The sequence below is a fragment of the Bactrocera neohumeralis genome, unplaced genomic scaffold (assembly GCF_024586455.1).
Source record: "Bactrocera neohumeralis isolate Rockhampton unplaced genomic scaffold, APGP_CSIRO_Bneo_wtdbg2-racon-allhic-juicebox.fasta_v2 cluster09, whole genome shotgun sequence".
NCBI lineage: Eukaryota > Metazoa > Arthropoda > Insecta > Diptera > Tephritidae > Bactrocera > Bactrocera neohumeralis.
This window is the reverse complement of record NW_026089622.1, coordinates 35,767,412-35,791,221: the sequence shown is the minus strand read 5'-3', so window position 1 is coordinate 35,791,221 and position 23,810 is coordinate 35,767,412. Positions and strand designations below refer to the sequence as shown.

Sequence of the window (23,810 nt, the reverse complement as noted above, 5' to 3'; positions counted from 1 at the left end):
ATGTAGATTTGAGTCGTCAGAATCTACTATGGCGTCATGAGCCGCTTGGAGGCGAGTCCAAATTGTTTTTAGATTTTGGCCTTTTACTTCTAATAATGATTCAGAGTTTTCGTGAATCGGTGAGGTGAGGTTTGGTGCAATTAAGAGCTCCTTGAAGAGATCAAAAAGCTATTATTATTTGTGGGTTTATGATTATGGTTATGTTCTTAAGCAATTGAGAGCTCGTTAGAGAGATCAATTCGCACGCAATCCTGCTTTTGTTTGTCAAAGAACAAGGGATTTAGCCGAAGTAAGTACGATCATTAATTCTCTGACACATGGTGGCGTTGACGACACGCTTCTATGTACTAAATGGTACAACACTCTCTCTATCTATTTCAGCTAAATATTTGAGGGTAGAGATTGACATCAAACTGTCCTGGAAAATAAATATAGAAAGAAGAATAAATAAAGCGCTTAATGTGGACATCACACTACATTCTCCCAATGCTGGATTTCAAGAGAGACTTCCAGGTGAGGATACCCTCTAGACGAGAATAGAGAAGGGGCATAATAGGGGAGGAAGATACCATCTCAGTCTTTACCGATGGGTCCACAATGGACTGTGAAGTAGTATGATCTGGACATTTCTCTCTCTATCCGTATACCGTACTCGTTTAGCATCTTCCAAGTGGAAGTACTGAGCATAGAGAAGGCCTGCGAAGCTCTATTGAATAACTACGACAGGATACATAAAGCAGCAATATACACGGATATCCAGGCGGCTCTCCTGGCCTTGTCGTCGCCCATGTCTAATTCTAGCATAGTCATTAACTGCAAGAAAGCACTGAGCTCAATTTATATACAAACTGCACTTAGACTTGCTCTGGGTTTCCAGTCAAAGGAACATTTTCGGTAACGAAAAAGCAGACGAGTAGGCAAAGGCAGGAACTTTCTTAAACCACCTTAGGCAGAGCTAATACCAAGACCGCAAGGATCGATCAGGAGAGAGCTCAATATATGATTTCAACAAGTTACAAATAACTGATGGAAAAATATAACAAAATGCAAAGAAATAGCGACTTATTAAATAGGTCAAGGAAAAGTATAAGCAGACTAACTGCTACCATAACTGGGCACTGGCCATTTAGAGAACATGCGTCCAAAATGTGTATGCCATACAGTAACATCTGCCGAGGCTGCGAAATAGTAGGGAATAAGGAAGCAATTTTTCACTTTCTCTATGAATTTCAAACCCTATCGCTGATCCGACAAAAAAAACTTGGAATCCATCAAGCACCTAACCTTGAATAGTTGTCTCCAAAAAGCATATCGGACATTAGTGGCTTCATCGAAACCACAAAATGGTTTGAACGAGAACATGAAACTAGATAACAATAATAAAAATTTAATTTTATTAATTTTAGGCGTTTTTTATCCGCATTAGTATGTCGGTTAATCGTAGAAAATGCAAAAATGTAAGCACTTTGAATAATTGTGCTAAAAAAAGAAACAAAATGGCTTGTGGAAGATGAAAATGGAGCAATTTGGAATAAACGTCAGATAATAATTATATGCTGTAGAAGAGATGTTATCGTTATGATCAATGTTTTCCAAACAAATTTTACTGCTAGGCCCAATGTTATCGTTGATGAAATGATGATTAAGTTTTGTGGTCAGTCAAAATTTAAAGCCAAAGAAATAGGGCATAAAATTGCAGATGATGGCGGACTTAGCATCCTTTTATTCGTACAATCTTTATCCGGGAAAGGTTCTGATAAGAGAAGTATCTGAGATGAAGACCAGATGTGGCCTATGACAACTCAAGTTGTTCTGCGTACATGCATATACACCAAATTTTGAATCCAATCGGAATGTCCCTGCCTATATGTAAATGGTATTCGTCTATCGAGTGCAGTAGGGCAGTAAATTCAGTGGATCAGAAACATGCAGTTTTTTCATGCAGTCGCCGTACTCGTGTCCTATTTGTATTTAATATTTACAAGACTAAATTTCTTAAAACCAATTGTCGAAAGTATGTATGTATATGGTAAAAAATATTATTTTGAAAATATGTTTGCATAACAATTATGTATATGCCGAAAGATATTCGTGTGGAGATTTCTCGTATAATTAAAATTGATATATGTACATCTGATAAATTAGGAAAGGAACAGAAGAAATATCGTTATTCTTGCAATTATAAAAAATAACTAACCTTTGCTTCATCTGCACCCTGACAAGTGTTCGATTAAGTAACTTTACCCGTTGCAGGATTTTTTGTTTTGTATGGAGAGAGAGAGAGATCTTCTGAGGTTTATTTCTTAACAAATATATTCTCTGATCGCCATTCAATTGGGAGTGGCCAGAAACGATTCTCTTACATATGGCCCAAGCAGCTCGAGACTTCCGTTTTTTGACCAAGTATCCTCTGGGTAGCCTAAGAACATCCGTTTAAAGGCGAGCTAAAGCGAGAAGGGAAAACATCCCTTCGGCAAGGTTGTGCGCTGGGTTCGGGACTCGCCACGAACCCAATAAAAAGAAACAACAAGCCCCGGATGAGTGACCCCTCTTTTGATGACGACCATGGCAAACGAAATAAGGACTGTGATTTAAGGGCAAGAATGTCAGGTCCCTTAATTTGGAAGGTGCCGCTGCCCTTCTGGTTGATATCCTCGTTAGAGTGAAGGCTGACATCACCGCCGTCCCAGAAATGCGATCGACGGGACAAGGACTGAGACGAGTAGGTGGTGGAGAGACTAAATCGCCGAATACTGTCATTCATCCCCGGTGGAGTCACAATCCGCAGCAAAGCAAAGTTCTTCACCATATCTTTGATCTGCGTCCATGTCCCGATGGAAGAGAAGGACGATGTGACTAAAGAAGCCTTCTATGAGCGGTTGGAGCACACCTATGAGAGCTGTCCCCGCCACGATATCAAACTCGTGCTTGGCGACTTTAACGCAAGGGTAGTCAAAGAAGGTATCTTTGGCACTATGATCGATAAAATCAGCTTCCACGATGAAACATCCCCAAATGGGTTGAGGTTGATCGACTTCACCGAAGCCCGAATTATTGCTATCTGTATTACTAGATTCCAGCATAAGAAAATTCATCAAGCCACCTGGCTGTCTCCGGATCGAAAAACCACCAAGTCTCCAGTGTTTTTGATGTGCGTGCGCTCCGAGGTCCTTACACCGATTCGGACCACTATCTTGTTGCAGTCGAAATTCGCACCCGCCTCTGTGCAGCAACAAACGCACGTCAACAAACACAAGCAAGGTTCGACGTCGAGAAGCTGCAATCACAACCGATTTTATACTCTACTTGCACTCCTGCTCGCTGAGAGCACTCGTCAACAACTCGCTATAAGGGAACTGTGGAAAGGCATTTCAAGCTCTTTACGTGCAGCTGCAACCGAAATCATTGGTCTTCGGAAAATGCAAAAACACAGCTGGTACGACGAGGAATGCCGTGTCGCAGCGGAGAAAAAACATTCTGCCTACCTCGCAACGTTACAATCGACCACAACACGTACGGGATGGGATAGATACCGAGAGTTGAAGAGGGAAACGAGACGCATTTGCAGACAGAAAAAGAAAGAGGCCGAAATGCGTGAGTATGAAGAGCTTGATAAACTGCTTACAGAAGGTTTCAAGACCGGAGCATACTCTTGTAGAACCCCAAAAGGTGATCTAGTCACCGATGCCCAGAGCATACGTAAATTATGGAGGGAACACTTCTCCAGCCTGCTGAATGGCAGTGAACATACAACACGGGGCCGATGGATTGCCGGTCGAGCTATTCAAACACGGCGGCAAAGAACTTATAAGGAGCATGCATCAGCTTCTTTGTAAAATATGGTCGGACGAAAGCATGCCCAACGATTGGAATGTAAGTGTGCCCTGCCCAATACACAAAAAGGGAGACCCCATATTCTGCGCCAACTACCGTGGGATAAGCCTCCTCAACATCGCGTAAAAGGTTCTATCGAGCGTATTGTGTAAAAGATTAAAGCCCACCGTCAACAAACTGATTGGACCTTATCAGTGTGGCTTTAGACCTGGCAAATCAACAACCGACCAGATATTCACCATGCGCCAAATCTTGGAAAAGACCCGTGAATGGAGAATCGACACACACCACCTCTTCGTCGATTTCAAAGCTGCTTTCGACAGCACGAAAAGGAGCTGCCTTTATGCCGCGATGTCTGAATTTGGTATCCCCGCAAAACTAATACGGCTGTGTAAACTGACGTTGAGCAACACGAAAAGCTCCGTCAGGATCGGGAAGGACCTCTACGAGCCGTTCGATACCAAACGAGTTTTCAGACAAGGCGACTCCCTATCGTGCGACTTCTTCAACCTGCTTCTGGAGAAAATAATTCGAGCTACAGAACTTAACCGAGCAGGTACAATCTTTTATAAGAGTGTACAGCTGCTGACGTATGCCGATGATATTGATATCATCGGCTTCAACACCCGCGCCGTTAGTTCTGCTTTCGCCAGACTGGACAAGGAAGCGACAACAAATGGGTCTGGGAATGAACGAGGGCACAACGAAATATCTCCTGTCATCAAATAGACACTCGTTACACTCGCGGCTAAGCACCCACGTCACTGTTGACAGTCATAACTTTGAAGTCGTAGATAATTTCGTCTATCTTGGAACCAATGTAAGCACCACCAACATTAACAGCCTGAAAATCTAACGCAGGATAACTCTTGCCAACAGGTGCTACTTCGGACTAAGTGGGCATTTGAGAAGTAAAGTGCTCTCTCGACGAACAAAAAGCAAATATTAGACACTCATAATTCCCGTCCTGATATATGGTGCAGAGGCTTGGGCGATGACAACAACTGATGCGTCGACGTTGCGAGTTTTCGAGAGAAAAGTGAGAACGATGAGCTGTATGAGATATATGATGTCATTGATTGAGCGAATTAAAAGACAGCGGCTACGCTGGCTAGGTCATGTTGTCCGAATGGACACTCCAGCTCAGAAAGTATTCGACGAAGAACCCGCCGGTGAAGCAGAGGAAGAGGAAGACCTCCACCCAGTTGGAAGGACCAAGTGGAGAAGGACCTGGCTTCGTTTGATATATCCAATTGGCGCCACGTAGCTAAAAGAAGAAACGACAGGCGCGCTGTTGTTAACTCGTTTTTAATTGCGTAAGCGGTGTCTACGCCAATAAAGAAGAAGAAGAAGTTTAAATGAAATATATAGAATTCTATGTTTGAAATATATAGAATTCTATGTTTAGCTTCTACTATTTTTATGATTCGGTTTCTTTTAACTAAAAGTTTTTATTTTCGAACCTCTTTAAATGAACTCGGAAAAGTATCGCAAAAATGAAATTTATACACTTTTAAATTTTTTTAGGATTGCTTTATGATGTAAGATCTTAAAATGTACATTTCAATTAAATAAAATGTTTGGCAAAAAAGGGTCAGGGTTTTTTGTAATATATAATGTGAGCCATGGAGATTCGGGGTTGTTAATCAACCGGGTTTAAATGCCACTACATACTCTAACAGAGATCAATTAGTTATTTTAAAAATAAATTAACCAAGCAGGTCGAAACGTATCGAAGCACCCTAGAGGTCCGATAATGATTGTGTAAGGGACAATATTTAACTGCACATGAAGAGAACTGCATTGCTCTAAAAAAGAAGTGCGAATTATTCTGAGAAAATACCTAGAAGGATGCAAAGATTATTATTTAAAGGACCAAAGGACCTCGCAGGAGAACACATTTCAGATTACCAAGAAAGTTCAATAATCTACATTGTGCCATCAATCTATAAAAACGTCAGGTTAAATTGAAATAATTAAACTTTGCTTTACATTCATCTACCAGTGGGTAAAGTTGGTAGCAGAAAAATAAAGTTCTGAGCTTTATTCTTATATCCCCAACAGGTTAAATTAAGTTTGCCACGAAGTTTATAAATGATTAGCGTGAGCTGAGTGGATTTAGCCATGTCCGGCTGTCTGCAAATACGCATTACTTCGCTCAGTTTTTGAGATATCGATCTGAAATTTTATCCAAGAAATTTCTCAATTTTCGGAACCCTTGGTCTCAGAGACTCCTAGGGACCTTCCCATTTATTTAAAGGTGGTGATTACCGATAAAGCGCGTTCTTGCTTGCATGTACAAAATAAAACAGTTACGTACGTTAGCACAAGAGGCGGCATAATAGCCGTCAACCGAACTCACTTTTCTAGCGCGATTTCTTAGCGTTAAGGAATATTGCGATAGTATCAAAGTGTACGGTCAACGGTCAAGTGTGGCAGGCAGATTAACCGGAGGTCCTTGAAATCATTGACACCACGCGACACATCAATTTAATCCAAATTATCTACACTAATATCTAAAAACCATAATTAATTTATCACATAAATATTAAAATATAAAATGTAAAACAATAACAAAAAATAATCAAAAATTAAAAACTCTCAAATAATTTTCGCGCTAAATTCTCCGTCGCACATCTGAAGTGGTTATCAGCAGTTTCTGTCACACGGCAAACCATCTGTTTACGCAGAGTTGTAGCTGGCCAGGGACACTACATTATCTGCACTTACAGTCGGCAAAACAGTTGATAAGGCAGTTTATATTACTTAACGTAACTACATTTTCACAAGATCGTGATCGCTAAACAAATATACCAATGAAACGTCTTTTTCTTCATCTAAATCGACTTTTGTAGCCGAAACAGACGAAGAAGAGCTGGAAAATAAAACAAATTGGCTATTAAAAAAGAAAAAAGTAAGGAAAGTAAAAAACGCAAGCAGATTCTTCACCGGATGCAACGCTGAAGTCTCCAAATCCGGATAATACAGCAAAAAAGCTTTAAAAGTAAATCATTGCCCTCCGCCAATTATAATATCAGAAAATTTTAACCAACCTTTGATACATTCCTTGATAAAAATGGAAAATACTTACACACTTAAGCTCAAGGTAAATAAAACATTCAGATAGTTCAGATTATAGAATACTCACAAGGAAATTAAAGAAATCGCAAATTTCCTGGTACTCGTACGAGAATAAGCAATCGCGTGATATACGCATAATGGTAAAAGACTTTTATCACTCATATGAGCCTGAAAGCATTGTCACAGATCTTCAAAATCAAGGCTTTAAAGTTTCGAAGGTCATAAATAAACTTCAACATAAAAAAAATCCATTAAATATGTTTATTTACCATAAAATAAAGAGTATAACCATCAACCAAAAGGCTTAAACACAACTAATGTAAGTCAGCAATATGGAAAACCCTCATTTTCCAGCTTAACTAAAGGTACAGTTCAACAACATATGTATGTCTGCAAACCAAACAAATTCGAAAGTCATTGGTGATATTAGATAATTTCTCGTTAATTCTCAATAAGCTTAATAAGCTAGAAGAGCAAAATAAGCGAGCGTCTTACTCAACCTGAGCGACAGCAAAACGAAAGTAAGGCGCAAAAATTAAACCAATAAAATTATGACCTAAAATGCAAATAGCTTGCTCAAATGTAGTAAAGAATTAAAAACATTACTCCATGTTGAAAAAATGATATTTGTCTTATATCAGAAATCCATTTTACAAATGAGGCTTTCGTTAGATTCAAAAACTACAAGACGTATTGCTCGAAACACCCAAATAACAATGCCAGAGGGGGGAGTGCCATAATTATTAGAGAAAAAATTCCCCTTTACGAAGAAATTAATGTAAGTAAGAATTCCAAACCACCACCATATCGGTAGAGCCTAGTTTCAGAAAAATAAATATTACCGCAATATATAGCCCACCTAGACACAATATCAAAATGGACTTATACTAAAACACCACGGGAAATTCATCATGGGTGGTGATTTTAACGCAAAACACTCTCAATGGGGTTCAAGAGTTACGACACCGAAGGGGAAAGAGCTTTTTAAAGCTGCTATGGCCACTGGAAGCGACTTATTGTCTACTGGCAAGCCAACTTACTGGCCACAAGAAAATTACCTGATTTGATCAACTTTTTCATCACTCGGCAAATATCCCAGACCTTCATTAAGATGGAAAATGGATTCGTTTTAAATTTGGACCACTCGCCAGTATATCTAATCCTACATGGTCATCTAAAAGAAATCTACACTCCGCCTTATCTTTCTAATAGACATACGGATTGGGAGTATTTCAAAGTTATGCTCGACAAAAATATAGATTTTAAAGTAAATAAAACAACTCAAGATATTTTGGAAGATGAAATTCATACATTTACGAAAATTATTCAAGAATCGGCTTGGAAAAGTACTCATGTCCCTAAACAAAAAACTTTTATACTCAATATCCATTAGAAATTTTAGGTCTTATAAAGAAAAAGAGAAAACTTCGTAAAAAATGGCAAATCATGCGATTGCGAATAGTTACATCCGTGCACGGATCGGCAAACATACCAAAGAAAATTACGTGATACGTCAATCGTATGCGGTGATTGTCATTATGACATACGATAGCAAACGGATCGTAATGTATTTTCCATTCACAATAGTTTTTAAATTCCACATTGCTTTGGATCGTATTTTTAGGTCACAATAGATGTGGAACTGTCAAAACTGTTGCGAAATTTTCAATAAACTAACAAAAGCTAATTAAATATCAAAATTAATCCAACTTTGTTTTTTCATTTGAGCTCTAGTGAAAGTGATGGGGATAAAAAAATAGTGCGGAGATAGCTAAGAGATCGTAGCAATCGCGTAGGTATAAAAAAAATTATGAATCCTCATTAAAAAAATTTTCTTTGTAGATGTATCGTTGAACAAAGCATTAGAATCTTAAAAAGACGGTGGAGAATTTTAGGAAATTAGCAAGAGAGGAAGGGATCACCCCACACCGGGGTAGCGAACCGCTTCACCGCAAACGATAAGAGATCAAATAAAGTATTCGTTAATAAATTTAATTCAAAAATGTATATGTCCTTAACCTTGTAAATAATTTTATTTTTATTGTCAACTAAAACACAAACATTTTGTTCATATAAATAATTTTTTTTTTTTTTAATTTTTAATGAGATATTCCATTCATTGGTTTCTTGTTTATGTTTTTTATTACTAAAAATTATAGAACACTTAAAACCCCTCAGAAAGCCAAGCGGGTCCTAGGCCAAAAGCGAAGAAGAAAAAGCGGGAGTTTTTTCAGAGAAACTAACTAAAACGTTTAGTTACTTGGTGTTCCGTAGAACCTTACCGCAGATTCAACCAGCAACAATTAAAGAAGTGGAAAATATCATTAAAACTAGACTTAAATAATAAATAATTTAATAAAAAATTCTAACTCGAAAGCATTAGAAAAACTTACATCGATACTAAACTCTTGCTTAAATCGCAGATACGTCCCATTGTCATGGAAGGTATCTGTTATCATTATTGTACAAAACCCGGCAAAAGCGCACAGGGGGCTTCGTTATATCGTCCAAGCTCACTCTTGCCTATTTTGTTCAAACTACTTAAAGTTGTAATTATAAGAAAACTTTGGAACATAATTGAAAAAAGGGCCTTATACCAATTCATCAATTTGTATTTAGTTCGCAACATTCCATAATCGATCAAGTTCATCGAATAACTGATATACTAGAAGAAGCGATGGAAAAAAAGCAAAATTGCACAGCAATTTTTTCTTGACGTATCCCAGGCTTTCGATAGAGTATAGCACCTTGGCTTACTTCATAAATTAAGACTTCTCTTTCCACAGCATCTAACTGAACTACGTGCCTCTTACCTGAGCTGAACAGCCAAAACAGAACAGGTGTACCCCAAGGACCACTCTTATACATTTTGTACAACTAGCGATGTGCCTACGCCGCCAAACTTCACAATGCCGTCTTCAATCAACAAAATCGTAGAATGAACACAAAAATAGAACTTTACTCTAAACGAGTTGAAGTCTATACATATAAACTTCACTAACAAAAGTGCTACGTATATCCCCTTACATATTGGAAATGAAGTAATCCCGTACTCCACTTCGGGGAAATATCTTGGTTTGAGGATGGATGCAAAGTTAAAGTGGAAGGAGCATATATAAAGAAAAGCTGCAGAGCTAAAACTAAAATACAATAAAATCAACTCATTAATCGGCAAGAAATCACCCTAACAACCTCAAATAAAATCCTAGTCTACAATCAAACGTTAAAGCCAATTTGGACATACAAAATTCAACTATGGGCATGCGCTGTTGTACATGCATTAAAGCGGTGGAAAAATTCCAAAATAAAGTTCTGCGAAAAATTATAAACGCCAGGTGGTACATACGAAATTCAGATCTACATCGTGAAATTCACATAAAAATGGTTCGAGAAGTCATTGGAGAAAGGCATCGAAACATGCCAAAAGTTTACAAAATCACGTAAACGCTGAAGCTCGACAACTGATGGACTTGGCTAAATCAACTCAGCTCGTTACGCTCATCATTTATATACACCTACTTACGTACAGAGAAATAGCACACTTACAAATTTTTTTTGAAACCATGTTATTTCGGCCATTTTATGTCAAAATGTTTTATATTTATTTTTGGAAACTTGTTTTAAATACGAGATTATATAATAAAAGGAAAACATTATATTAAATCAACTTATTTTCGATTGAAAATTTTTTTGTTTAAAGGTCCGCATCCAGCTCTTAATTAATTGCTCAAGAAAAAAAAATACATTATTTCTTCAAGTAGTTTTGACAGCTGGTTACGCGTTGTGAATGATCCACATTCCAAACAAAGAAAATAAACTTTGTGCGTAATATGTATGTACGTATGTGTGTAGGAACATAAATATTTATTTTCATTGCAATTTAAGGAATGTTGTTGATGATTGGAAAGTTTTATACCACATTTTAAAATTAAATGTATTTCATAATAATGATTTAAACTAATTTAGGATGAATTTAACGATTACTTTGAATTCCCTTCAAGAAACAATTGTTGATGAATTTTTTCTTTGCAAAACCAGGATTGCCAAATACGCATTTTATTGAAAAAAACTATTAAAAATTAGTAGTACATTTCTTCAAAGCTGCATACTAGCAAAAGAAAATTTACCGCAGGAAATTTTCTTGACCATTTCTTAAGCGTTTTTTTATATGAAGTTTTTACATTCTTTGAGAGCTGGATACTAAGATTTACCGTTTACTGATTTCGGCTGCACACAGAAATAGCACACTTCCGGAATTCTATAAAAAACATGTATAAAAAATACTGCCTTACTCATTATCTGGTTAATACTTTTTTAATAGCTCCGATTTTTCAGGACAGCCTGGCATCTGCGAAATAGACTTTCCACCAGTGTGAGGCATATACTCCGCGAAATTTAATACCACGCTTTCTTAATTCCAGCGCAAAAATCATCCGATGTTAACTTTTACATCATTCCAGAGGGTTTTTACATGTATAAGGTTAAGATCAGGACTTTACGCTAGCAGTTATAATACATCAATGTTTTCGGTAGATAACCAATACTTTACTGCCCTAACTGCACGTATCAAATCACTATCATGCATAAATACCCAATTTACAGGCATTAATTCAAAAGAAAATGGTTCCATTGTGTGATGGTTTTTTTCTTTTGTTACCTAATGGTATAAATTGTTACTATATTTAATTGCTTTGCTAATTTTTTCTTCAATACTTAGGGTTTATTGTTCTATCATCAGTGCTCTAAATTTTTCGGCTTCTCTAAGGCCCCTATTATGAGTTGCATTCGATCTTCGACAACGATCGAAAATGCTGGTCGAACGAATTTGCATTTGGTATTACGACGCTCATTCGATGAAGATTGGCGTTATTGTGAATTGCAATCATTTTGAATGTTCACGATAGTATACATCTGTCAGATGGTGTAAAAACTAAAAGCGTTTTGTTTACGAAGTGTGAAAGTAAAACTAACAAATATTTTATAAATAAAGAAAATATAAATAAAAGTTAAAATAAAATATGACTACGACTGAGTTGTTGTTTGGCGATTCTTCAGAGGAGGATGAAAGCTTACTGGAATCGGTAGTACCTAGTTTCAGAAAAATAAGTATTACCGCAATATATAGCCCACCTAGACACAATATCAAAATGGACTTATACTAAAACACCACGGGAAATTCATCATGGGTGGTGATTTTAACGCAAAACACTCTCAATGGGGTTCAAGAGTTACGACACCGAAGGGGAAAGAGCTATTTAAAGCTGCTATGGCCACTGGAAGCGACTTATTGTCTACTGGCAAGCCAACTTACTGGCCACAAGAAAATTACCTGATTTGATCAACTTTTTCATCACTCGGCAAATATCCCAGACCTTCATTAAGATGGAAAATGGATTGGTTTTAAATTTGGACCACTCGCCAGTATATCTAATCCCCAAATGGTCATCTAAAAGAAATCTACACTCCGCCTTATCTTTCTAATAGACATACGGATTGGGAGTATCAAAAGTTAAAGTAAATAAAACAACTCAAGATATTTTGGAAGATGAAATTCATACATTTACGAAAATTATTCAAGAATCGTCTTGGAAAAGTACTCATGTCCCTAAACAAAAAACTTTTATACTCAATATCCATTAGAAATTTTAGGTCTTATAAAGAAAAAGAGAAAACTTCGTAAAAAATGGCAAATCATGCGATTGCGAATAGTTACATCCGTGCACGGATCGGCAAACATACGAAAGAAAATTACGTGATACGTCAATCGTATGCGGTGATTGTCATTATAACATACGATAGCAAACGGATCGTAATGTATTTTCCATTCACAATAGTTTTTAAATTCCACATTGCTTTGGATCGTATTTTTAGGTCACAATAGATGTGGAACTGTCAAAACTGTTGCGAAATTTTCAATAAACTAACAAAAGCTAATTAAATATCAAAATTAATCCAACTTTGTTTTTTCATTTGAGCTCTAGTGAAAGTGATGGGGATAAAAAAATAGTGCGGAGATAGCTAAGAGATCGTAGCAATCGCGTAGGTATAAAAAAAATTATGAATCCTCATTAAAAAAATTTTCTTTGTAGATGTATCGTTGAACAAAGCATTAGAATCTTAAAAAGACGGTGGAGAATTTTAGGAAATTAGCAAGAGAGGAAGGGATCACCCCACACCGGGGTAGCGAACCGCTTCACCGCAAACGATAAGAGATCAAATAAAGTATTCGTTAATAAATTTAATTCAAAAATGTATATGTCCTTAACCTTGTAAATAATTTTATTTTTACTGTCAACTAAAATACAAACATTTTGTTCATATAAATAATTTTTTTTTTAATTTTTAATGAGATACCATTCATTGGTTTCTTGTTTATGTTCTTTATTACTAAAAATTATAGAACACTTAAAACCCCTCAGAAAGCCAAGCGGATCCTAGGCCAAAAGCGAAGAAGAAAAAGCGGGAGTTTTTTCAGAGAAACTAACTAAAACGTTTAGTTACTTGGTGTTCCGTAGAACCTTACCGCAGATTCAACCAGCAACAATTAAAGAAGTGGAAAATATCATTAAAACTAGACTTAAATAATAAATAATTTAATAAAAAATTCTAACTCGAAAGCATTAGAAAAACTTACATCGATACTAAACTCTTGCTTAAATCGCAGATACGTCCCATTGTCATGGAAGGTATCTGATATCATTATTGTACTTAAAGTTGTAATTATAAGAAGACTTTGGAACATAATTGAAAAAAGGGCCTTATACCAATTCATCAATTTGTATTTAGTTCGCAACATTCCATAATCGATCAAGTTCATCGAATAACTGATATACTAGAAGAAGCGATGGAAAAAAAGCAAAATTGCACAGCAATTTTTTCTTGACGTATCACAGGCTTTCGATAGAGTATAGCACCTTGGCTTACTTCATAAATTAAGACTTCTCTTTCCACAGCATCTAACTGAACTACGTGCCTCTTACCTGAGCTGAACAGCCAAAAAAGAACAGGTGTACCCAAGGACCACTCTTATACATTTTGTACAACTAGCGATGTGCCTACGCGGCCAAACTTCACAATGCCGTCTTCAATCAACAAAATCGTAGAATGAACACAAAAATAGAACTTTACTCTAAACGAGTTGAAGTCTATACATATAAACTTCACTAACAAAAGTGCTACGTATATCCCCTTACATATTGTTAATGAAGTAATCCCGTACTCCACTTCGGGGAAATATCTTGGTTTGAGGATGGATGCAAAGTTAAAGTGGAAGGAGCATATATAAAGAAAAGCTGCAGAGCTAAAACTAAAATACAATAAAATCAACTCATTAATCGGCAAGAAATCACCCTAACAACCTCAAATAAAATCCAAGTCTACAATCAAACGTTAAAGCCCATTTGGACATACGAAATTCAACTATGGGCATGCGCTGTTGTACATGCATTGAAGCGGTGGAAAAATTCCAAAATAAAGTTCTGCGAAAAATTATAAACGCCAGGTGGTACATACGAAATTCAGATCTACATCGTGAAATTCACAAAAAATGGTTCGAGAAGTCATTGGAGAAAGGCATCGAAACATGCCAAAAGTTTACAAAATCACGTAAACGCTGAAGCTCGACAACTGATGGACTTGGCTAAATCAACTCAGCTCGTTACGCTGATCATTTATATACACCTACTTACGTTCGTAAGTACTCCTTACATACAGCTGCATCCGAAACCCTTGGTTTTCGGAAAGTGCAAAAGAACAACTGGTACGACGAGGAGTGCCGCGCCGCAGCGGAGAGAAAACCGGCTGCCTACCTCGCAACGTTACGATCGACCACTACACGTGCGGGAAGGAATAGATACCGAGAATTGAAGAGGGAAGCGAGACGCACCTGCAGACAGAAAAAGAAAGAGGCCGAAATGCATGAGTAGGAAGAGCTTGATAAGCTGGCCGACAGGGGTAATGCTCGAAAATTCTACGAAAAAATGCGGCGGCTTACAGAAGGTTTCAAGACCGGAGCATACTCTTGTACAACCCCCAAAGGTGATCTAGTGACCGATGCCCAGAGCATACTTAAATTATGGAGGGAACACTTCTCCAGCCTGCTGAATGGCAGAGAATGCACAACGCCAGGAGAAGGCGAACCCGATTCCCCAATCGATGACGATGGAGCAGACGTCCCATTGCCCGACCATGAAGAAGTTCGAATAGCAATTACCCGCCTGAAGAACAACAAAGCGACAGGGGCCGACGGACTACCGGCCGAGCTATTCAAACACGGCGGCGAAGAACTGATAAGGAGCATGCATCAGCTTCTTTGTAAAATATGGTCGGACGAAAGCATGCCCAACGATTGGAATTTAAGTGTGCTATGCCCAATCCATAAAAAAGGAGACCCCACAATCTGCGCCAACTACCGTGGGATTAGCCTCCTCAACATCGCATATAAGGTTCTATCGAGCGTATTGTGTGAAAGATTAAAGCCCACCGTCAACAAACTGATTGGACCTTATCAGTGTGGCTTTAGACCTGGAAAATCAACAACCGACCAGATATTCACCATGCGCCAAATCTTGGAAAAGACCCGTGAAAGGAGAATCGACACACACCACCTCTTCGTCGATTTCAAAGCTGCTTTCGACAGCACGTAAAGGAACTGCCTCTATGCCGCGATATCTGAATTTGGTATCCCCGCAAAACTAATACGGCTGTGTAAACTGACGTTGAGCAACACGAAGAGCTCCATCAGAATCGGGAAGGACCTCTCCGAGCCGTTCGATACCAAACGAGGTTACAGACAAGGCGATTCCCTATCGTGTGACTATTTCAACCTGCTTCTGGAGAAAATAGTTCGAGCTGCAGAGCTTAGTAGAGAAGGTACCATCTTTTATAAGAGTGTACAGCTGCTGGCGTATGCAGATGATATTGATATCATCGGCCTTAACACCCGCGCCGTTAGTTCTGCTTTTTCCAGACTAGACAAGGAAGCAAAACAAATGGGTCTGGCAGTGAACGAGGGCAAGACGAAATATCTCCTGTCATCAAACAAACAGTCGTCGCACTCGCGACTTGGCACTCACGTCACTATTGACAGTCATAACTTTGAAGTTGTAGATAATTTCGTCTATTTAGGAACCAGTATTAACACCACCAACAATGTCAGCCTGGAAATCCAACGCAGGATAACTCTTGCCAACAGGTGCTACGTCGGACTGAGTAGGCAATTGAAAAGTAAAGTCCTCTCCCGACGAACAAAAGCCAAACTCTATAAGTCGCTCATAGTTCCCGTCCTGCTATATGGTGCAGAGGCTTGGACGATGTCAACAACTGATGAGTCGACGTTGCGAGTTTTCGAGAGAAAAGTTCTGCGAAAGGTTTATGGTCTACGCCAATTAAGAAGAAGAAGACTTACGTACGTACAGAGAAATAGCACAATTACAAATTTTTTTTGAAACCATGTTATTTCGGCCATTCTATGTCAAAATGTTTTATATTTATTTTTAGAAACTTGTTTTAAATACGATATTATATAATAAAAGGAAAACATTATATTAAATCAACTTATTTTCGATTGAAAATTTTTTTGTTTAAAGGTCCGCATCCAGCTCTTAATTAATTGCTCAAGAAAAAAAAATACATTATTTCTTCAAGTAGTTTTGACAGCTGGTTACGCGTTGTGAATGATCCACATTACAAACAAAGAAAATAAACTTTGTGCGTAATATGTATGTACGTATGTGTGTAGGAACATAAATATTTATTTTCATTGCGATTTAAGGAATGTTGTTGATGATTGGAAAGTTTTATACCACATTTTAAAATGAAATGTATTTCATAATAATGATTTTAACTAATTTAGGAAGAATTTAACGATTACTTTGAATTCCCTTCAAGAAACAATTGTTGATGAATTTTTTCTTTGCAAAACCAGGATTACCAAATACGCATTTTATTGAAAAAAACTATTAAAAATTAGTAGTACATTTCTTCAAAGCTGCATACTAGCAAAAGAAAATTTACCGCAGGAAATTTTCTTCACCATTTCTTAAGCGTTTTTTATATGAAGTTTTTACATTCTTTGAGAGCTGGATACTAAGATTTACCGTTTACTGATTTCGGCTGCACACAGAAATAGCACACTTCCGGAATTCTATAAAAAACATGTATAAAAAATACTGCCTTACTCATTATCTGGTTAATACTTTTTAATAGCTCCGATTTTTCAGGACAGGCTGGCATCTGCGAAATAGACTTTCCACCAGTGTGAGGCATATACTCCGCGAAATTTAATACCACGCTTTCTTAATTCCAGCGCAAAAATCATCCGATGTTAACTTTTACATCATTCCAGAGGGTTTTTACATGTATAAGGTTAAGATCAGGACTTTGCGCTAGCAGTTATAATACATCAATGTTTTCGGTAGATAACCAATACTTTACTGCCCTAGCTGCACGTATCAAATCACTATCATGCATAAATACCCAATTTACAGGCATTAATTCAAAAGAAAATGGTTCCATTGTGTTTTGGTGTTGGTTTTTTTCTTTTGTTACCTAATGGTATAAATTGTTACTATATTTAATTGCTTTGCTAATTTTTTCTTCAATACTTAGGGTTTATTGTTCTATCATCAGTGCTCTAAATTTTTCGGCTTCTCTAAGACCCCTATTATGAGTTGCATTCGATCTTCGACAACGATCGAAAATGCTGGTCGAACGAATTTGCATTTGGTATTACGACGCTCATTCGATGAAGATTGGCGTTATTGTGAATTGCAATCATTTTGAATGTTCACGATAGTATACATCTGTCAGATGGTGTAAAAACTAAAAGCGTTTTGTTTACGAAGTGTGAAAGTAAAACTAACAAATATTTTATAAATAAAGAAAATATAAATAAAAGTTAAAATAAAATATGACTACGACTGAGTTGTGGTTTGGCGATTCTTCAGAGGAGGATGAAAGCTTACTGGAATTGGCTAGAAATAGAAAGAAGCTAAAGGACGCTTCCAACCCTTTGGAATTGGATTCCGCTACGTAAGTACAATGCTATTTGTTAGAGGTTTCTACATGTTCAACATTTAGGAAATTTTATTTGTAGATTTATAAAAAACTTCCGTTTGTCGAAAGAGGGCGTTTGTTGATTTGCTGTCCGCTACAGAGGAGATGCTGCAGCGATGCACACGAGCGAAATCTATTCCCAATATACTAAAATTACAATGTCCAAATAAAAATGTATTTCCACAAAAAACACAGAACAACTTTATGAACCTTCGTCCACTTTGGCGCTGGTCTAGTTGGTGGACCCAAACAGTTTAGCTCCAAAGCAAATCCCTCCCATTTTGTTGCCGCCTGAACTTTGGTGCAAATCCCTCTTGCAAATTGTGGATTTTCTTCCATTACTGGTAGTTTTCCAATTGCTGTTTGGTGCTCACGACTTTCGACCTGCATAAAATTAACAAATATAGTATAAATTAATTATTTGTTACCATAAAGCAATAAATAAACACAAAAAACCTACATTTTCACAAATTTCCATTCACTACGCTACGCTGTCGACAGGTAAATTCTGTTCGACAACCATTTCGATGCTCAACGAAAATTTCGACAGGGTTGCATAGCTCATAATACGAATTTTACATTCGATTTTCGATAGCCAGCGAATAGCGAAGATCGAATGCAACTCATAATAGGGACCTAAATTAAGATATATATTTTTTGTTTTTAAATAACATTTTATGTTTACACTTTTGAATTCATTATCGCATATTAGTTTAGTGTAATACTCGTTTTGAGATTTATAAAGTTCAATTTTTTCTATTATAGGTTGATTGGTTCTACCTTCGAGGTAATAAACGATAGCAAATTTTGAAATAATGGTCAATAAATGTTAAAAAAATAGACTTTGTATTTTTGTAGACATCCATTTGTATTATTTATTTTATATCTGTTGGAGATTCAGTTAAGTGGAGCAAATATTAATGTATTTTTGGTTTCCAAATTTCAAATTGGAAATATAAATTACCTGTATTATACGTTTTAAACCAAAATAATTTTCATCAATACCAATGTGATCAGTTTCATTTTTAAGTTATTTATTAAATAATCATAATTTAAAGGTTTCTTCTTCTGTTTTGATATCTTTTGCATAGTATGAACAACGAGCGAATCTGAGATTTCTAAATCCTTCAAACAATTATATTATTTTATTTTGTAATGTTATACTGATTATCATCTACATACATTCCTATTCTCCCTTTTGTTAAATTTTTTTTTTATTGATTCCTATATATATCTGTTAATCTTTGTGTTTCACTTCCGTATATTTAGTCTTGCGTTCTTAATAATTTGGGTTTTAAATCCATTTACAACAGTTTCCAAAACTGGAATGTGGTCAAGATAGTCTTCAGATTGTGAGCGAATTGTGCCTAAGTCGTTCAATGTATTTTGTATTATTATGTTGATGTGCTCGGTTGTTGGCGCGGTAGACAGGCAAAAACGAAAGCAAAGAAATACCATAAAATATCGCCGTTACCGGCAACAATAATTTGTGCAATTAAAATACACATAATATTGAACAAAACAGGTCTGACTACCTGCGGTCGTAAAGTCTTGCTATTTTTAATAGCTAAGAACTTAGTAAATATTAAACAACTTACTGCGAGTGTTAATTACAAAAACAAGTGTATATTGGTGAACTAATTATGAGTACTGTCAGCTGGCAGGTTGTCGGCACAACCTCAGCCAAGAGAAAACGAATGCTCTCACCTAATGGTGATAACCCAAAAACCGCGCGGCTTTCAAATGAAACTACAAGCGAAAATCAATTTGATATACTACAGGATGAATCTGTGGAAGATGATAAAAATCCTGAAACCTCTAAAAAAGATAAAACTCATAAACCACCACCGATTTTTATCCCTAACGTTACAAATATAACCAAAATGATTGAATGTTTCAAAGAACTCATTGCAGTATCTGAATTTACTTATAAATCTCTTAGAGATGGACAAATTAAAGTGATTACAACTACAATAGAATCATATAGAAAAATAATTGAGTTTTTGAATAAAACCAACACAATGTATCACTCATATCAGATTAAACAACAAAGAGCCTACAGGGTGGTAATTAAAAATTTGCATCAATTTACGCCAACTAGTGACATTGAAAGTGAACTAACTCAACATGGACACAAAGTTCGAAATATGATAAACGTGAGAAGTAGAATAACAAAGGAGCAATTGCCTATATTTTTTGTGGATTTAGAGCCTGACCAAAATAATAAATCCATTTATGATATGAAATATCTCAACAATGCTGTGATTAATGTCGAGCCACCCATGATATAAATAAATATATATATTTTAATGATATAGTGCAATGTCACCGCTGTCAACAATATGGGCATACCCAAAACTACTGCAAAAAAGGATTCTGATGTGTTAAATGCGGCATGGATCATTCAAGCAAAGACTGTAAAAAAACATTAGAAATCCCGCCTCGGTGTATCCACTGCCTACAAAATCACACCGCGAATTATAAGGGCTGCCAGATTTATAAAGAATTAATTAATAAAAAAAATAATAATATCATGCAAAGAAAAAGAAATAATAGCCAATGTATATCAGAAAATAACCCTTTTCCCAATAGTTACAACCCAAACACAACTAATGGAAACATGTCGTATGCACAAGCAGTAAGAGAAAATTCAGATCATCAATCTCAAGAAAATGTTTTCAAAAAGTTAGAAGTTCTAATGAATAAACAGGTTGAACTTACAAACACCTTAATGAATATGATGTCAATGTTAATTAACAAATTATGCAAATAGGTACTAGAATTGTTGCCTGGAATGCCAATGGTATTTCCAATCACTTATTAGAATTAGAACAATTTCTCAAAAACTCATGTATTGATATTGCACTGGTCTCAGAAACTCACTTAACGTCCAAATCTTTCTGTAAATTAAAAGGTTATGACATTGTTCATGCCAATCATCCAGACGAAAAAGCTCACGCAGGGTTAGCTATAATTATTAAATCTAGTATAAAATACACTGTACTTGATCCCGTTAGGGAAAAATATCTTCAAGCTGCAATAATCAAAGTTAAACATGACGACAGTGAGATAGTTATTTCTTCATTGTACTTTCCTCCACGATTTGCAGTCAAGTGCCATACTTTTATTAACTTTTTTGAAACTCTAGGGGGTTCAAGGCTGGCGAATCCAAAAGGCAAAGAACTCTACAAGTGCATACGAACCAAAAAATTTGTTACCTTATCTACTGGTAATCCAACTTACTGGCCATCTGATATTAACAAAATTCCAGATCTGCTTGACTTTTTTGTAATTAATGGTATTCCTACGAGCTGCCTTGCAATCTTTGACTCAAATGATCTTAGCTCTGATCATTCGCCTATAATATTAAACTACAATAATTTCATGCACTCCTATACTAAAAGAAGAGGATTTTTTTCCAAATCCACAAATGTCGACCTTTTTCAAAAAGAGCTAGAACAAAACGCTAATTTGAAACTAAATATTAGTCTCAAAACATTTGAAGAACTGGATGAAGCTGTTGAAAATTTTAATATAGCGATTCACGAAGCAGCAATCTTGTCAACCCCTCAATGTAGGCAGGAGCTAAACCAAAATAGCAGCATTATACTCACAATAGAGATCAGAAAATTAATACAAACAAAAAGAACTATAAGAAAAAGGTGGCAAATCAGAAGGAATCGAAATGATAAACTGCCCTCAATAAAATAACCAAAGAGCTTAAACAACGTTTATTTGAATTTAAAAACGATTGTATACAAAATTATTTAAAATCTTTAGACACAAAAAATTATGACTTCTCGTTGTGGAAAGCCACCAAATATATTAAACGCCCAACCCTTAAAAATTCCCTGATCAAAAACTTAAATGGTGAATGGTGTCGCTCTGACCTTTCAAAAGCTGATGCATTCGCTATGCACTTAACGAAAATTTTCCAACCTTTTAATCTTTGTACTGCAACAGATAATGATGAAATAAACGAATTCTTAGTTAGCCCCTGTCAAATGGATTTGCCCATCGAACCTTTCCATTCACACGAAATCGCTAACCAAATAATGATACTCAGCAATAATAAAGCACCCGGCTATGATCAAATTAATGCAAAAGTTTTAAAATCCTTGCCAAACACAACACTCAAATATATAACACTTCTATTTAACGCAGTACTTCGTTTACAATACTTTCCTCTTCAATGGAAGTGCTCAGAAATTATTATGATACAAAAACCGAACAAGCCAGAAAGTGAAATGAAGTCGTATAGGCCAATAAGTTTACTGCCAACGCTCTCCAAAGTATTTGAAAAAATACTTCTTGGAAGACTACTGCCTGAGCTAGAAAAACGATCTATCATTCCCGAACACCAGTTCGGTTTTCGTCAAAATCACGGAACACCAGAGCAATGCCATCGTATTGTTAATACTATTCGAAATGCACTAGAATCTAAACAGTACTGCTCTGCTGTTTTTCTCGATATTCAACAGGCTTTTGATCGTGTTTGGCACACTGGGCTCATGTACAAACTCAAAAAACTATTACCTGCTCCATTTTTTCTATTGCTTAAATCTTATCTTAATGATAGATTCTTCTACGTCAAAGTTCGGGAAGAGCGATCAAATATTTATAGAATTGAGGCAGGAATCCCACAAGGTAGCGTGTTAGGCCCAGTTTTGTATACAATATACACAAGTGATATTCCTTTGTTAGATAACGTACTAACTGCCACATATGCAGATGACACAGCAATTTTAGCATGCAGCCCTTGTGCAATTGAAGCTTCGATTATGGTACAAGAAGTAGTTAGAAGTATTGATGTTTGGCTCAAAAAGTGGAATATTGCAGTGAACACAGACAAATCTGTGCACGTCACCTTCACCTTGAGAAAAGGTAATTGTCCAAGTATTTTTCTGAATAATTCTGAGATACCATCTAAAAGCGAAGTTAAGTACCTAGGCTTGCATCTGGACAGAAGACTGACCTGGAAATTGCACATTCAAACTTAGAGAAAACAATTAAATCTGAAGCTTAAAAGAATGTACTGGCTTTTAGGGGAGAAATCAGAACTAAGTATAGAAAACAAATTACTACTTTACAAAACTATGCTTAAACCTATTTGGACGTACGGCATCCAGCTGTGGGGTACAGCAAGTACTTCAAACATCGAAATTCTCGAAAGATTTCAAAATATTGCACTTAGAAAAATTTTAAATGCACCCTGGTTTGTGTCAAATAAAACAATCATTAATGATACAGGTTTAGCTTTAGTTAAAAATGAAATCAAAAGATTCAGTACAAATTATTTTAATAGATTGAGTTATCATACTAACCCAGTTGCAATAGCCCTATTAGATGACTCAAACGAAATTAACCGTCTTAAACGGCTTCATATATTAGATTTGCCATATAGAAAATAAGCTGTTTATAAGTATGTACATATGTATATCTTATATGCACTTCTGTATATTAGTTCTGTACTCGCTGGAGTACAGCAACTTAGGTTAAGTTAATGTAGTATTATACAATTTGCTTAATGTCCTCGGACAGACTGTAAATAAAGGAAATCTAAAAAAAAAAAAAAATGTATTTTTATAGCAGTAGAGGTATCTTTGATAGTGATATGTTTGCGTTTTTTCTGTTAAAAAGTCCGCTAGCCGATCCGCGTTGGAATAGTCCAAAAACTTTCGCGGATAACGTCTAAAATCTTGATAGAAATGATGATATTCATTCATTCATTCCGACAAGTTCATACTTTTTCTATATCATTTATCGGAAGGATCCAAGTCTTCTTTTTCACTCGCATAAACACAAATAAATTTACTAGATTAAAAAAGCAAATATGTGCC

General features: G+C 36.3%; 1 long non-coding RNA gene across 2 annotated transcripts; it reads right to left on the bottom strand.

Moving 5' to 3' along the window:
- Positions 1–17,982: 17,982 nt before the first annotated feature.
- On the bottom strand, positions 17,983–18,614 carry LOC126764336 (uncharacterized). Of its 2 annotated transcripts, XR_007667949.1 has the most exons (3): positions 18,431–18,614; positions 18,181–18,354; positions 17,983–18,117 (listed from the first exon to the last, which is right to left on the bottom strand). It is a non-coding gene; the product is annotated as an uncharacterized LOC126764336 (long non-coding RNA). The 2 variants fall into 2 exon arrangements; XR_007667948.1 differs by having other exon boundaries at positions 17,983–18,354.
- Positions 18,615–23,810: the final 5,196 nt, after the last annotated feature.